Genomic DNA, 15,203 nt, shown 5'->3' with positions numbered 1-15,203 from the left:
CCAGGTTCCTGTCCAAAAAATTTAAAATAGAACTGCCATATGATTCAGTAATTCAGTTTCTGGTTATATACTCAATGAAATCAGGGTCTCAGAGATATTTGTACACCCGTGTTCATAAGAGCATTGTTCACAAAATCTAAAAATGTGACAGGAGCCCAGATGTCAATTGATGGGTGGATAAATAAAAAGTGCACTTTTTAAAAAAGATTTATTTATTTATTCGTGAAAGACAGTGAGGGAGAGAAGCAAAGACACAGGCTGAGGGAGAAGCAGGCTCCCTGCAAGAAGCCCGATGTGGGACTCAATCCTGGATCCTGGGATCACGCCCTGGGCCAAAGGCAGACACCCAACCACTAAGCCACCCAGTTGTCCCAGGGAGTGCACTTGCGATGAACATCAGGTGATGTACGGAATTGTCAAATCACTGCATTATACACCTGAAACTAATGTAACACTTTATGTTAACTGGAATTAAAAAAATAAAAGTGTGTGTGTGTGTGTGTGTGTGTGTGTGTGTGTGTGTGTACGCACAATGGAATATTTGACCTTAAAAAGGGAGGAAATTCTGACATACACTAAACATGGATGAACCATGAAGACATTATGCTAAATGAAATAAGCAAGTCACAAAAGGCAAATGCTGTATGATTTCACTTATATGAGGTTCTTAGAGTAGCCCAAATCATAGAGACAGAAGTAAAACGGTGTTTGCTAGAGGCTGCAGGAATGGGAAATGGGGAGTTATAATTTAATGCATATAGAGTTTCAGTTTTATGATGAAAAAGAGAGACTCTGGGCTGGCTCAGTTGGAGAGCATAACTCGATCTCAGGGTTGTGAGTTTGAGCCCCATGCTGGGTGTGGAGATCACTTAAAAAAAAATCTTAAAAAAAAAAGAGTTCTGTAGATGGATGATGTTGATGGTTGTACAATATTATAAATGTATTCAAATATGACTGAAGTGTAGACTTACAAATGATTAAGATAGTGAATTTTTATGTATTTTGCTACAATTTAACAAGTTGGAAGAAATTGTTCACAGTATTCTTTTAATATTCTTTTTTTTGTCTGCAGGCTCTTTCATTCCTGATTTTGGCATTTTTTTTTCTTCTGGCAAATCTGTGTAGAGTTGTTCAATTAAAAAAACACTTTTCGAAGAATGTACTTTGGTTTTATTGATTTTATTTTTTAAAATATTTATTTATTTGAGAGTGTGAGAGAAAGTGAATGAGCATGAGTGGGGGGAGAGTCAGAGGAAGAGGAAGAGAGAGAGAATGCCAAGCAGAATCCCTGCCAAGCCCGGAGCCTACATAAGGCTCAGTCCCACAACGCCAAGATCATGACCTGAGCCAAAACGAAGAGTCTGTTTTTGCTCAACTGACTGAGCTACCCAGGTACTTCTTACTGATTTTATTTTTTTCCATTTTCTATGTCATTGATGTTTCTGCTTTCAGTTTTATTTTCTATAGTGAAAGGGAATATAAGGGAAGGGAGAAGAAATGTGGAAATATCAGAAAGGGAGACAGAACATAAAGACTCCTAACTCTGGGAAACGAACTAGGGGTGGTGGAAGGGGAGGAGGGCAGGGGTGATGGTGAATGGGTGAGGGCACTGAGGGGGGCACTTGACGGGATGAGCACTGGGTGTTATTCTGTATGTTGGTAAATTGAACACCAATAAAAAATAAATTTATTATAAAAGAAAAACTAATGGAAAACTGCAAAAAAAAAAAAAGATTGATTTTCTCCTTTTTTTTTTTTTTTTAGTTCCTTCAGGTACATGTTTAGATCACTGATTTTAGACCTTTATTGTTTTTCTAATATAAATAGCTAATGGTATACATTTCTCTCTAAGCAATACTTTATTTGTATCCCACAATTTTTTTAATTAAAAAAATATTTTATTTATTTATTCATGAGAGACAGAGAGAGGCAGAGACACAGGCAGAGGGAGAAGCAGGCTCCCTGCAAGGAGCCCGTCACGCAGGGAGCCTGACGTGGGACTTGATCCCGGGAGGGTGCTAAACTGCTGAGCCACCCAGGGATTCGCCCCATAAATTTTTAATTACTGTATTTTTATTTTGATTTAGTGCAAAATATTTTCTAATTTCCTTGTGATTTTTAATTTGACCCATTGGTTAATTAGGAATATATGATTTAATTTTCAAATGTTTGGATTTTTTTTCATAATTTTTTGTTCCCGATTTTTAGATTACTTCTGTTTTGGTCAGAGAACATATCTGTATTATTTCAATCCTTTTCAGATTTGTTGAGACTTGTTTTATGTCCAGAATGCAGTATATTTTGGTGATGTTCCACATAAACTCAAAAAGAATGTTTATTCTATTGTTGAGTAGACTCTTTCAGAAATACCAATTAGGACAGGTTGGTTGCTAGTGTTGAGGTTTTGTTTTGTTTTTTTTTTAAGAGTTTTATACCCTTACTGATTTTTTTTTTGGTCAGTTAATGCATGGGTGTCAAAATGTCCAAATACAATTGTGGTTTAGTTTATTTTTCCTTTTAGCTCTGTTTTTCCTCTATGTTTTAGAACTCTGTTACTAGATGTATACATATTTGGATCTCTTTTCCTTTCCCTTCCCTCCCCTCCCCTCTTTTCTTCTTTTCTCTCTTTTCTTTTTTTTCTTTTTTCTTTTTTTTCTTTTCTCTTATGTAGGCTCCATGCCCAGCATATAGCCCAAAATGGTACTTGGACTCATGACCCTGAGATCAAGACCTGAGCTGAGATCAAGAGTCATATGCTTAACTAACTGAGCCACCCAGGCACTCCTGGACTTCTTTCTTAATGAACTGAGTCTTGAATCATCATATCTTTCTTTATTCTTGCTCTATTCCTTCTTCTTTTTTTTTTTTTCTATTCCTTCTTCTGAATTCTACCTCATGTAAAATTAATAAAACTACTCTAGTTTTTTTTTCTTTGTGTTTGAACGATATCAGTTTTCTACAGATTCTATTCTTTGGTAATGCTAGATGAATCCTAGACCCAGACAAAAGCCAGCAGCAACCTTGATTAATTCTATGTTCTTTGTCCAGCTTCTCTTGAGACCCAGAACCTCAAATAAATCAGTGCTCCATGAAGTAGGTCAGAGTTTTTTTCAGCCTTATTTCCCCACCAGGGGATCTACATCCCAACACCTGACTTTAAGCAGAGGGATTAGAGCCAGTTCTCCATTTCACATGAAAAATTTTTAGTTCCCTTACTGGTTAAAAAAAAAAAAAAAAAAAGCCACGCTCCCAGGTACCTTGCCTACTTTGGGCTCCAGTGCTCAGCAGGCTCTACCTTCTGTATCATCTACAGTGTTGCATTCCTGCCTTGTTTCTGGCCCCAAAAGTTAATCCTAGAGTGCTTCTCTTTTTAAAGTTTTATCTGTCATTGTTATGTATTGGAGCAGAGGGCTGTGCTAATATAGAACCTTGAAGGATGTTTTAGAGTTCTTTCATTGCAAGCCACAGAAATTACATCTGGAATTTGCACATAGGAAACCTGAGAGATAGCACATGGAGTAGCAGGATATGACCAGAATAGATATGTAGATTTGGGCAGGAGAAACGAATAGAGCCCCTGGTCCATGTTGTTACTAAGATGAATTCCTAGATTTCTAATCATGTTCATTTTGCTACTATCCTTGAGTCAAATTCTGGAAAAGAATGTCTGACTGGCATTTCTTGGGCCATCCATATCTTTCTTGGATTAATTTGATTGACGGCCTATCCAAGGCTATGTGCAATGAATGGAGGAGGAAACTCAAAATAAAATTGGGTGTGGTTTCTAGAAGACAGGAATATAGATGTTGTACAGATGCCCATTCTACTTACTCTGCCACTAAGTAGGGGAAGAACAATAATGGCTAATATTTATCAAGTACTTTCAAGTACTTATGTGCAGGTCATTGTTGTTTGTCTTTTCCATCTAATAACATCTCTAAATCCTCCCTACACCCCATGAGACATGTACTACTTTCATGCTACTGATGAAGATGTTGAGGCTCAGAGAAGCTGACCAAGTTTCCTAAGGTCACATAGCTGGGATTTGCATCCAACTGGAAGGGTCTAATATTCTGAGACACTGAGTCACACTGCCTCTGGACTTAAGCACGTCTTCATACACTTGATTGAAAATTAAGATGGTACAGGGAAAGCACCTAACAATACTTGGTCTATGGTGCTTGTTCAGTGTCTGACCAAGTTGGCCAATGTAGGTCAATGGGACTCACTAGATTTCCTCCATATGTGGAGAGAGAGAGATGATAACGTGAGCTATTTTTATTTTGAATACCCCAGGAAAGTTTTGTTATAAGAGGGAATTCTCAAACACTGGAGGCCAGAGTTGAACTGTGTTACAAATTGTCTGTTTCCCATGCTGTTCGCAGCCTTTATTTCTAGCTGAAGTGCAAAATGAAAATACCCTGCAGTCACTTCCTTTTCAGAATCACTGGGCCCAAAAAGAAGGCCAAAGAGAATAAATGCTGCTGCTTTGTTGCAGAGGATCTTAAAAACCAAACTTCATCCTTTTCCCGACGAGAAAAAGAATATATATCCTTGGAACAAAAATGGACACTCAGGATAATAATAAGGAATAATAATCTCTTACGTTTATTGATGGCTTAGCAGTGTGTCAGGATCCGGGCTCTGCTCCTTATAGTCTTACATTTTTATCCTTAAAACAGTCCCATCAGGAAGGTGCCATTACCATGCCTGTGTTATTGATGAAAAAACTGAGGATTGTGAGGGGGAGTAATTTTTTTATCCATACAGATTCTAAGAGAGGGCTAGCATTCACACCCAGGCTCTGAATTTCCACCCTGAACTATGCCTATGGTGTTGCTGACAAAGAAAAAGCCATCTTTTCTTTTTCCTAAGTGCCCCCAGTCTGTGACATGATATACATACTTCTATTGGACTAACCATCAAAACATTTTCTCAAACATGTGTGCCCAGGGTTTTCTTGTTCAGGGAAAGGGATGAGGGGCTTTTTATTTTTGCAGGGGAGATTAAATTTACATAGCAGCCACTTAGAGCCCAATTAGAGCTGGGACAGTGGGGGATCTATAACCAGGGGGTAACCCCCAACTGCTTTCCTTGAAGACCAGTTCTGACACTCTTAGATGGGGCTCCCTGGGTTGTGCAGAGGATGTTCCAGTCGAAAGAAGATTTGGAAATAAGTCCGTCTCTGAACTTGGGGGAAGTCCATGGTCTGGAGATGGCTGCCTACGTGGGGGTTGGGGGACACTTTTTGCTGAAACCTTACAGCCTGTTGAAATGTGTGCTTTACACAATAAGGGTACTATCCATGCTGTGAGCCTGCGTGCTAGGGCGGGCATAACTCATGCTTTGAGCAAGTCAAGCTGTCTGGAAAATAGCAGCAATCACTGTGACAAACTGAACAACAAATTGGGAAATGTGCAATTTTCCCAAACAAATCAACGTTACAATAAATTTTCACTGGAAAGGCTCCACAACATATACTTCTGTACCTTTGCCCTAAACTAACATACTGGGCACCTTCACACCTAGTGAAGAGAATCCAAGTGCTCTTGGCCACCTCTGCTGCCTCTCTCCCTTTTCCATCATCAGCACATGGCTTGTCCACACCAGTTACTGAGCTTAATCTGGATTGCAAAGGCAGAGTAAATTTGAATCCTGACTCTGCCCCCTGCCAGCCTTGTGCCAGGAGCAAGTTGCTTCACTCTGTGAAACAGTGTTTTAAAAAAAATCTGGAGAGCAAGGCTCATTAGCTCACAGGTTTCTGAGAGCTCATTAACATATGTGATGAGCATGATATGGTTTCCTCACTCAAAACAGGTACCACAGCGAAGCCTCATGACCTAAGGTCCATTTTTGCCTGGAATTAGGAAAAAGGAGGAGTTTGGTGCCTGAGAAAATAGAAAAGTGTTTGCTTCTGCAAGGGGGAGGTTGCAGAGCCCCTGGGAGAATGGGAAGGAGGAGGAGGAGGAGGATGTGCCTGGCCAGGGGAGACAGAGAAGAGCCTTGGGGAGTACAGACATGTGATGAAGACCTCTAAAGTCATTGCTGTGGGGTATGAGATAGAAGCTGTCCCCTCTTTCCCAGGAAAGCTTCTTTAAATTCTACTCTGTGAATGGTTACCTCTGGGTGAGTGGGGTTATTTGAGGATGCCCTAAGAGAAAGATAAAGTGAAAGGCAAAGGCAGGAAGGTTAAGTCCCACACTGGAGTGCTGTGTGCTGGAAGCTGCTGGGAGGTGTAGAGAGCTGCTCCAGTTCCTGTGTGAGAGGTGGCCCAGGCCCCTCAGTTGCTCTTAACTGCTAAAGCAGTGGCTATTTAATTTTTCTGAACACCCTATTGTGTTTGGTGGCTGATCTAGTGCAAACCATTTTGGTTCCAAGTGATAGGAAACCAAACTCACACTGGCCTGTGAAAAGCCAATCACTGTGGCCTGGGGTGGGGGGTGGGGTGTGCTCTGATTAGCTGGGCATGAGTTTCAGCTGCCACAGGGCAAAGAGTGGCATCTCAGTGGGACCACATAGACTAAGAGTGGGGGAGAGGTGGGTTCCTAAAACAACAGGGCTTTTAGCTGGAGGAAGGTGGAAGGGAGGCAATGAAAGTAAAAAACCACTCTTCATTACAAAGGAGAGAGCCAATTTTTCTCTGCTCCACAGTTCTAGAGATTTTTCCAGCTACCAAGAACCTGGGGAGACAGTTTTCTCCAGTAGGTCAACTGATGTACGAAGGGAGATGCCAAGAAATTCAGCAACCATTCATACTAAACACTTTTCACCAAGGCGAGTAGTTTTTGTTTTATTTTGTTTTTTTAATTTCTACAGAAAACCACTGAGACACTTTGGAGACATTTTTTTCAAACTGAGGTAAAATAGAGGTCTCTTCAAGGACAATTTCCAAGAAAGTACACTCTACTTCAATGCCAGTGGGCTGCCTGGCTTTAGTGCCACTCCACTGCTTGTTTCAGAAAGGACATCAATCAACAAGTAGTTTGGATATTTTTCCACTGTGACTTAAGTATTTAGCTCTTTTAACTCATTTACTCCATTTCCCCAGTGATGCTGAATTCCTAACGAATATTTAAATGACTGGAACATTTTAAAGACAAGAATTAGTCAAGCTTTGAAGCCTGATCACCAGCTGCTCTGAGCATCCTTTGGTGTTATTTAGGCTGTTACTTAATTTTGGTGAACTTTGAAATTTGTTGCTCCAACCTGGTTGATTTCATGTGTGCACTTTAACTGGGTTATTGTCGTCATGCACTGTTGTGGAAGTAGACTCCCAGGAGGTCTGTTTTGGGGAAATTATAAAAATAGCCTGAATTCCACTCCAGTAAAGAGGGTGGAGGTGGAATGCTCAGCCTTGGGGTCCTGTGGGTGAGCTCTCTGCTCCCCACACGACCACCTCTTGCCTGTGTAAGGGAGCCTGGCAGAGTCCCTCACTCTGCTGGGACTCAGTCTTCCCACCCAGTAAGAGTGGGTGCTTACTGTGTAGGGCTTTGTAAGGGTCCTTTGAGGATCAGCAGACCAGGAGATCAGAGCAGTGAATGGCACGTAGCAAGGACTGAATAATTGATAGATGTCTGTAAAGGAGCTCACTTGTTGCCTTTTCTTATTTTTATTGCTTACTAACAAAATAGCCAGTGCTCGTTGTAAAAAATTCAAGCAACATAGAAGTATATAAAGTAAAAAAGGAAACTTTCCCTCCTACTTATTTGCCTTTCTTAGGTAAACCTGGTCAAGGGTCCTGACTTATTTTTACTTGTGCAAGTGTGTGTATACACACTATACACACAGGGCACAATTGTTCACATGAGGCCATATGATATGCACATCTTTGCAACACCAGCCCCTATAGGTAGATATACACAGTGTCTTGTTCTTTTTAAAATTGTACAAATAGTTTGGAGGTAAGAGGCAATTGACTTTTTTTTGTTGTTAATAGTTTCATAGCTATATAATTCACATGTCATACAATTCACCCATTTCAGGTGTACCATTCAATGGTTTTCAGTATTTTCACAGACTTGTATAGCCACTACCACAATTACAGAATATTTGCATTATGTCAAAAAGAAACCCCATACTCTGTCACACCCTTAATCCTCCAACCTGCAGCCCTATGAACCACTAATCTACTTTCTATTTCTTTATTTGCCTACATGGACATTTCATATGAGAGGAATAATATAATTAAGTAATTTTGTAATAATATATATAATATTAATAATTTTATAATCAACTTAGCATAATGTTTTCAAAGTTCATCCATTTTGTATCATGTATCAGCACTTTATTCCTTTTCATGGCCAAACAATACTCTATTGTATGGATAAGCCACATTTTGTTTATCTGTTTATCAGTTGGACATTTGGGTTATTTCTAACTTTTTGGCTGTTATGCATAAATATGCTATGATCATTCAGGTACAACTTTTTGTGTTTTCATTTCTCTTGGACATTGACTAGGAGTAGAATTGCTGGGTAAGTCTGTTTTATTTTTTTAGGAACTGTCAGATTTTTTTCCAAAGTGGCTACACCACTTTATATTCCCACCACATGTATGAGAATTCTGATTTCTGTGTATCCTCACAAACACTTGTTTCCTTTAAAAAATTTTTTTTTATTTTTAAAGATTTTTAATTATTTATTTGAGAGAGAGAGCGAGCGAGCAGGAGAGAGTATGAGCAGGGGAGGGGCAGAGGGAGAAGCAGACTCTCCGCTGAGCAGGAAGCCCATTCAATGGGCTCCATCCCAGGACTCTGGGACCATGACCTGAGCAGAAGGCAGAATTGAGCCACTCAGGCAGCCCTTGACTTTTTGATAATAGCCATCCTAATGGGTGTGAATGATATCACATGGTGGTTTTGATTTGCATTTCCTTGATTACTAATGATTTGAACATTTTTTCATGTGCTGTCAGCCATTTGTATATCTTCTTTGAAGAACTGTTAACTCAGATTCTCTCCCCATTTAAAAATTGGGTTGTCTTTTTATTACTGAATTGTAAGAATTCTTTTATGTATTCAATATACAAATCCTTTACGGATTTATTATTTTAAAAAAAGTTTTCCCATTCTGTAGGTTGTTTTTTCACTTTCTTGATGGTATCCTTCAACAGACAAGTTTTTGATTTTGATGAAGTCCGTGTTTTTTTCCTTAGTTGCTTGTGCTTTTGGTGTTGTATCTAAGACACCATTGCCATATCCAGGGTCATGAAGATTTACTCCTATGTTTTTTTCTAAGAGGTTTATAGTTTTGGCTTTAACATACAGGTCTTTCATCCATTTTTAGTTAATTTTTGTACATGGTATGAGGTTAGGATCAAATCTCATTCTTGGGCAGCCCGGGTGGCTCAGCGGTTTAGTGCCGCCTTCAGCCCAGGGCCTGATCCTGGAGATCCAGGATCAAGTCCCATGTCGGGCTCCCTGTGTGGAGCCTGCTTCTCCCTCTGCCTGTGTCTCTGCCTCTCTCTCTCTCTCCCTCTGTGTGTCTCTCATTAATAAATAAATAAAATCTTTAAAAAAAAAAAAAAAAGAAAGAAAAAGAAATCTCATTCTTTTGCATGTGGCTATCTAGTAGTCCCAGCGTCATTTCTTAAGGGAATGGACTTTTGGATCTTTCTCCAAATACCGAATTCTCTCTTTAGTCCAATCTTTCAGTTGATCTTTTTTTTCCAGTTAATTCTTGTTTTTTATATCTCTAATAACCCTCTGCTTTCCTAGGATCTGGTACCTCTGTTGATCTAATCCCAAGTGCTTTATTTTTTTAAATGTAATTTTTGAAAAAAATGCTATTTTTGAATAGGTAATATAACATATAAAAATTTAAATTTAAATACAAATTTAATAGATAAGAAAGCTGTATAGTGAAAAGATCTCCCTTTCACTGCTGTCCCTGTGCTACCCCAGGCCTCCCGATCCACAGGTAGCTACTTCTTGCTTCTGGGTGTTTTATGTACATATTTATATGCATATGTACATATATGTTTATACATTTGTTCTTTCTCTGTTTTTCACATATTGTTGCATAGTACATAAACTCTTATGAGTCATAGTTTTCATGATTTTTTGACTTACACAATATATGTTGGAGATCCTTCCATAACAGTAGTCCAAAGATCTGTCTTCTCCTAGGACATACAGGACTCCATTGTATGAATGAACTATGGTTAATTGACTCAGTTCCCTTGTTAGTGGACATGGGGCAGCTTAATATTATAAGCCATCCTGTAATTGATTTTTGTACATATAGAAACTCACATGTGTGAATATGTATCTTTAGGATCTGAAGAATCTATTAAGTAGGTTAAACATATTTTCCTATGTTTAAGGACCCTTCATATTTCCTTTTCTGTGAATTGCCTCTTCATGTTCTTTGCCTTTTTTTCTGTTGGGTTTCTGGTCTTTTTCTCATTGATTTGTGGGAGCTCTGTTTAGATTGAAGATACAATTGAAAATGTTTTTCACTATCTGTATTTTAACTTCAATGTTATTTGCATTTTTTAAAAACCACAAAATCATTTTTATTCTTATGAAGTTGAATTTATTTTATGTGTTTTTCTCCGTCTTTGGGTCTTGAGCCATACTTAAAAAGGTCTTCTGGATTCCAAGTTTAAAAAATATTTCAAGTTTGTGATTTTATTTCCTACCTTTAAATATTTGATCCATCTGGAATTTATTCTAAATAGCGCTCAATAGGAATCCAGCTTTCCTCCAGATGGCCACCCGGGTGTCTATGACAACAATTCTAGAAGAAACACTCTTTTCCACTGACTGGAAAAGCCCTTTATCATACCCTACATTCCTCTGTCAGTTTCAGATTTCTATTCTATTTGTCACTACTGCTTTTTTATATTTCAATATAAACTTTATAATCAGTTTTTCTTGTTTTTAAAAAGGCCTGTTGGCATTTTTATTTAACATGACATATATAGATTAATTTAGGGAAAGTTGATGTTTTATGATGAGGCTACCTATAATGTCTAGGAGGAGATGGGCAGTATGAGGAGAGAGGCTTTTGAACTGCCTAGAAATATTCCCAGACCTACGACACTCAGCTTGTCAAAGACCAGACATGATAAGCCTTCAGTGATTACCCCTTTAATGCTTATAGCAGACATCCTGTGAGCCTCTACTTTGTGCCCACGTGTGCCTGAGACCTCACATTAGCTGTTCTTTCCATCTTCTTAATAAGTTGTTTTAGCACATGCTACTGCTTGGCTGAGCATCCCTATTTCCCTGTTCCTTTTGCAGCAAGGTTTGGCCATGTGAACGGAGGATCATGTGGGGCTTCTGAGAATTCTGTTTAAAAGGAAGGGGAGGGGGGCTAGGTGGCTCAGTCCATTAAGTGTCTGCCTTGGGCTCAGGTCATGATTTCAAAGTCCTGGGATGGAGCCCCACATTGGGCTTGCTGTTCAGTGGGGAGTCTGCTTCTTCCTCTCCCTCTGACCCTTCCCTCTGCTCCTGCTCAAGAAGGGGAAAACCCTTCTTCTTGTCCCTTCCTCTTTCTGGCTGCCTGCAACATAAACCTGATGGCTGCAATTCAGTAGCTATAATGGACAGGAGGCTTAATGCTAAGCTGGTGGAGTGGTGAGCAAGATGGAGTCGGGGTGTCTGGTGATGGAGGAGTAACCACAGCCTGGACTACTGTATTAGTCAGAGTTCTCCAGAGACACAGGACCAAAAGGAGATATGTATGCATTTGTGTGTGTGTGTGTATATATATATATATATATATATATATATATATATATATATATACATACATATATATATATATATACTACACATACACATATACAAAAAAATATATAGAGAGAGAAACTTATTATAATTGGCTCATATGATTTTGGAGGCTGAGAAGTTCCACAGTCTGCTATTGGCAAGCTAGAGACCCAGGAGAGCCAGTGGTGTAGTTTCAGTTCTAGGGTGAAGGCCTGAGAACCAGAAGAACCAGTGTTATAAGTTCTAACTGAGGTGCAGCAGAAGACTGATGTCCCAGGTCAAAGGGAGTCAGGCAGAGAGAGTGAATGCTCCTTCATCCTGCTTTTTGTTCTATTCAGGACTTCAACAGATAGATGAGGCCCACCTACCTTGGGGAGAGCAGTCTGGTTTACTCAGTCGACAGATTCAAATGTTAATCTCCCAGATTCATTAACTCAGAGCATAGGAGAACATCAGTGCAGTCCTTTAAGGAGTCAGAAGGTTTGGATCCTAAATATTGATATTGGGGTACATGAGTAATACAGCCTGGACTGAGCTTCCCCCAACCTGATATTCTCATGCGAAATAAAGGTTGGGACTCACCATTCCTCTTAGGCTTCTGGATCTCCACTCTTGACCTCTTCTGTACAGGAACCCATACTTTGAAAAAGGTCTGTAGTGATGCAGGCAAACAGTCCAATACCTACCTCACTTAGAGAAGGAGCATTTCCCCTCAGAAAATGTGATCTGTGGGATGCAGCTCTACCTACAACTGGGCCCCCTAGTACCTGATCACAGAGAACAAGAAGGCTTTTTAGGGGCTTGGCTTCTCAAATGTCTTCATTTTAGAGATCCAAAAACAGAGTCTTTGCTTTTCATTTGCATAATCAAATAGCAGAGTCAAGTGGTTTCACCAGGACGGGAGGGCCTGTGGGCCTCAGGGGAAGGGTGCCCTGGTTGTTTATGGGATAATTACAGCCCGTTGGAAGGTGTAAACTGGAGCAGTTGCAGGCAACCAGGAACAGATGATTATCCTGCTAGCGGGCCAGATGTCATAGTTTTCGTTTTGCCTTTTTGTTGGCCCTGTGGTTTTCAGAAAATTGAACCCACACTTTAAAAACAAAATTTCAAATAAAAGTCTAGATTTCTGGGGCACCTGGGTGGCTTAGCAGTTGAGCGTCTGCCTTTGGCTCAAGTTGTGATCCTGGGATCTAGGATGGAGTCCCTCTGCAGGGAGCCTGCTTCTCCCTCTGCCTGTGTCTCTGCCTCTCTCTCTCTGTGTCTCTCATGAATAAATAAATAAATAAAATATTTTTTAAAAATCTAGATTTCCACTCTACCGAGGAAGCTCAGACCATTAATGCCATGGGGACTGCCTCCTCCTGTACAGCAACACAGTGGTCCCTACTTCCCTCAGCATCCCTCTTGTGGCCAGTGTCCAAGGTTGTCATCATGCCCACGGTCCTCTGGTTTCTTTTCACCTGCGTTAGTGCCAACTGTGCTGTCCTGACTTTGTGGCCCCTGGGCTGTGGGGTGACCCCTTGGAGGACACTTCAGGGCTCCCTTCCTTTCCAAACATCAGCTTACCACCAAGACTGGAGCACCTGGTCACAGTGCTGTCCAAATACTCACAAATCGACTATTTCCCTTGAAATGGTCAAAGAATTTGGGATGAGAATTTCTTTAGGCTTTATGTCAGCCACCTGGGCTAGCATTTTCTTGTCTTTCACCGGGATTTGGTCAACGATGTATTCCTCCTGGAAGCATGGCAGCCCCAGGTTGTCCTATGTCCCCCGGGAAATTCTAGGGGAAATTTTGTGGATCAAGTCCCAGGATTACTTTGGGATATGCATGCATGGGAGCAGCCTTTGCTAGCGAGGGTATGCAAAGTCCTTTGGGGCATCCCTGTACACTGACTGCTCAAATGTCCAGGCAGCTTACCTTGGGAGCTGATTTTTAACACAGTTCTCTTACATATGGACTTGTCGCATATTATTTGTTAAGGTTTTAAGGGTGAAACCACCAAGAAAGTAGGTTTAGCCAGTGAGGCCCCAGGCAGCAAGCCCAGGGAGGCTCCTAAAAACTTCATTCTTTTTAAATTTTAAAACTAGAAGAAACAGGCTTAGAGATTCTGAATTTTACTTAAAATAGTAAGTTAGAGCTGTCTTTCTAATTTTATTAAAAATAAAGATGTCTTTTCCTAAAGAGACACTTTCTTTACACATTTTCATGTTACACAATGAAATTGATTTGGCATCTTAATGAGCTTAAAATATGAGTTAATTAAGTGGCATTTTAAAAACATTAAAAGGCACCTGAATGTCTAGCTTATTGAAGTGCAGAGGGCTCTTGCCTTCAATCAGGAGCAAGCCATGTTTCCTGTTTCTTTGCAGGGAGACAGATGTTCAAGAAGACATAAGACAGAAGAAGATGAAGGAGGATTTGGGCAAATTTCTTTAGACTGAAAAATGATTACATTTCCAAAGAGAAAGCTCTTCTTAATTAATGACGGAGAAGGGCTAGGTTATAGGGACAGATGAGCTCTATATCAAATTCTTGATTTTATTTCTTTTAAGACTTTAAAAATTCATTTATATGAGAGAATGAGAGTGAGAGAGAGCAAGCACAAGCAGGAGTGGCAGAGGGAGAGGGAGAAGCAGGCTCCTTGCTGAGCAGGGAGCCTGGCATGGCCTCCATCCCAGGACCCTGAGATCATGACCTGAACTGAAGACAGATGCTTAACCAACCGACTCATTCACAGGCCTAATTTTATTTTAAATGTTTATTTGAAAAGCACTCACAAGCTCAACACACACACACTCACACTGTACAAAGTAAAAATCCCACCACTGAAAACATTTACAATATGGAAGAAATGAACGTCCTGCAGCCCTCTGCCCCCCAAGCCTACCATCCAGAGGTAATCCCGTGACATTTTCTGGTAATGCTGATTCATACCTCACTTAGCTCTGATTGAAAGGGGAACACAGCCCCCTGGGCACAGGCATCTCCCAGGAGCACCGTGCACTGCAGTTTGTCTTAGCATCAAGTGCAATCTTGCCTTCCCTACCCTTCTGCTCTGGTCAGGGAGGGAAGGAGAGCAGAGAGCAGTGAGCATGGGTGGAAGGGTGGCTGGGGTGGCTCTGAGGGCACAAATACATGCTGGGATAGGGCGCATCAGGGGAGGGCAAGGCAGCTAGCTGCCTGGTGGAGGGCTTTCTCAACATAGGGGGGAGGTGGGGGAGTGGGGGAGTAGGGGGATGGAGGGTTGGGAGGCGCTGTAGAGCCTGAGGAGGGGCCACAGTTTTTGGAGCTGAAGTTGCTGTAGTGAATGCAGATAGGAAAGCTTGCAATTTTATTTCTTTGCAGAAAAAGTTACGGCAATGAAAATACTGTTCAAGGAGGAAGAAGCGTCCTGATTTACGATAGAATGCTTAGACAAACGTTTTCGTCACATGGGAAGAGGGTCAACATACAATGTTAAGTTAAAAAAAATAGACACATAATT

At 40.5% G+C, this 15,203-nt stretch overlaps 1 long non-coding RNA gene across 1 annotated transcript; it reads left to right on the top strand.

The window, feature by feature from the left end:
- The first annotated feature begins 229 nt into the window (after window positions 1–229).
- Window positions 230–2,946, top strand: LOC140595678 (uncharacterized). The gene is made up of 3 exons (XR_011997480.1): window positions 230–400; window positions 1,073–1,392; window positions 2,672–2,946. It is a non-coding gene; the product is annotated as an uncharacterized lncRNA (long non-coding RNA).
- The last annotated feature ends 12,257 nt before the right edge of the window (window positions 2,947–15,203 follow it).

Source organism: Vulpes vulpes, chromosome 15 (genome assembly GCF_048418805.1).
Source record: "Vulpes vulpes isolate BD-2025 chromosome 15, VulVul3, whole genome shotgun sequence".
NCBI lineage: Eukaryota > Metazoa > Chordata > Mammalia > Carnivora > Canidae > Vulpes > Vulpes vulpes.
Note: the sequence above shows the minus strand (reverse complement) of the source record. Positions and strands in the feature narration are given on the sequence as shown.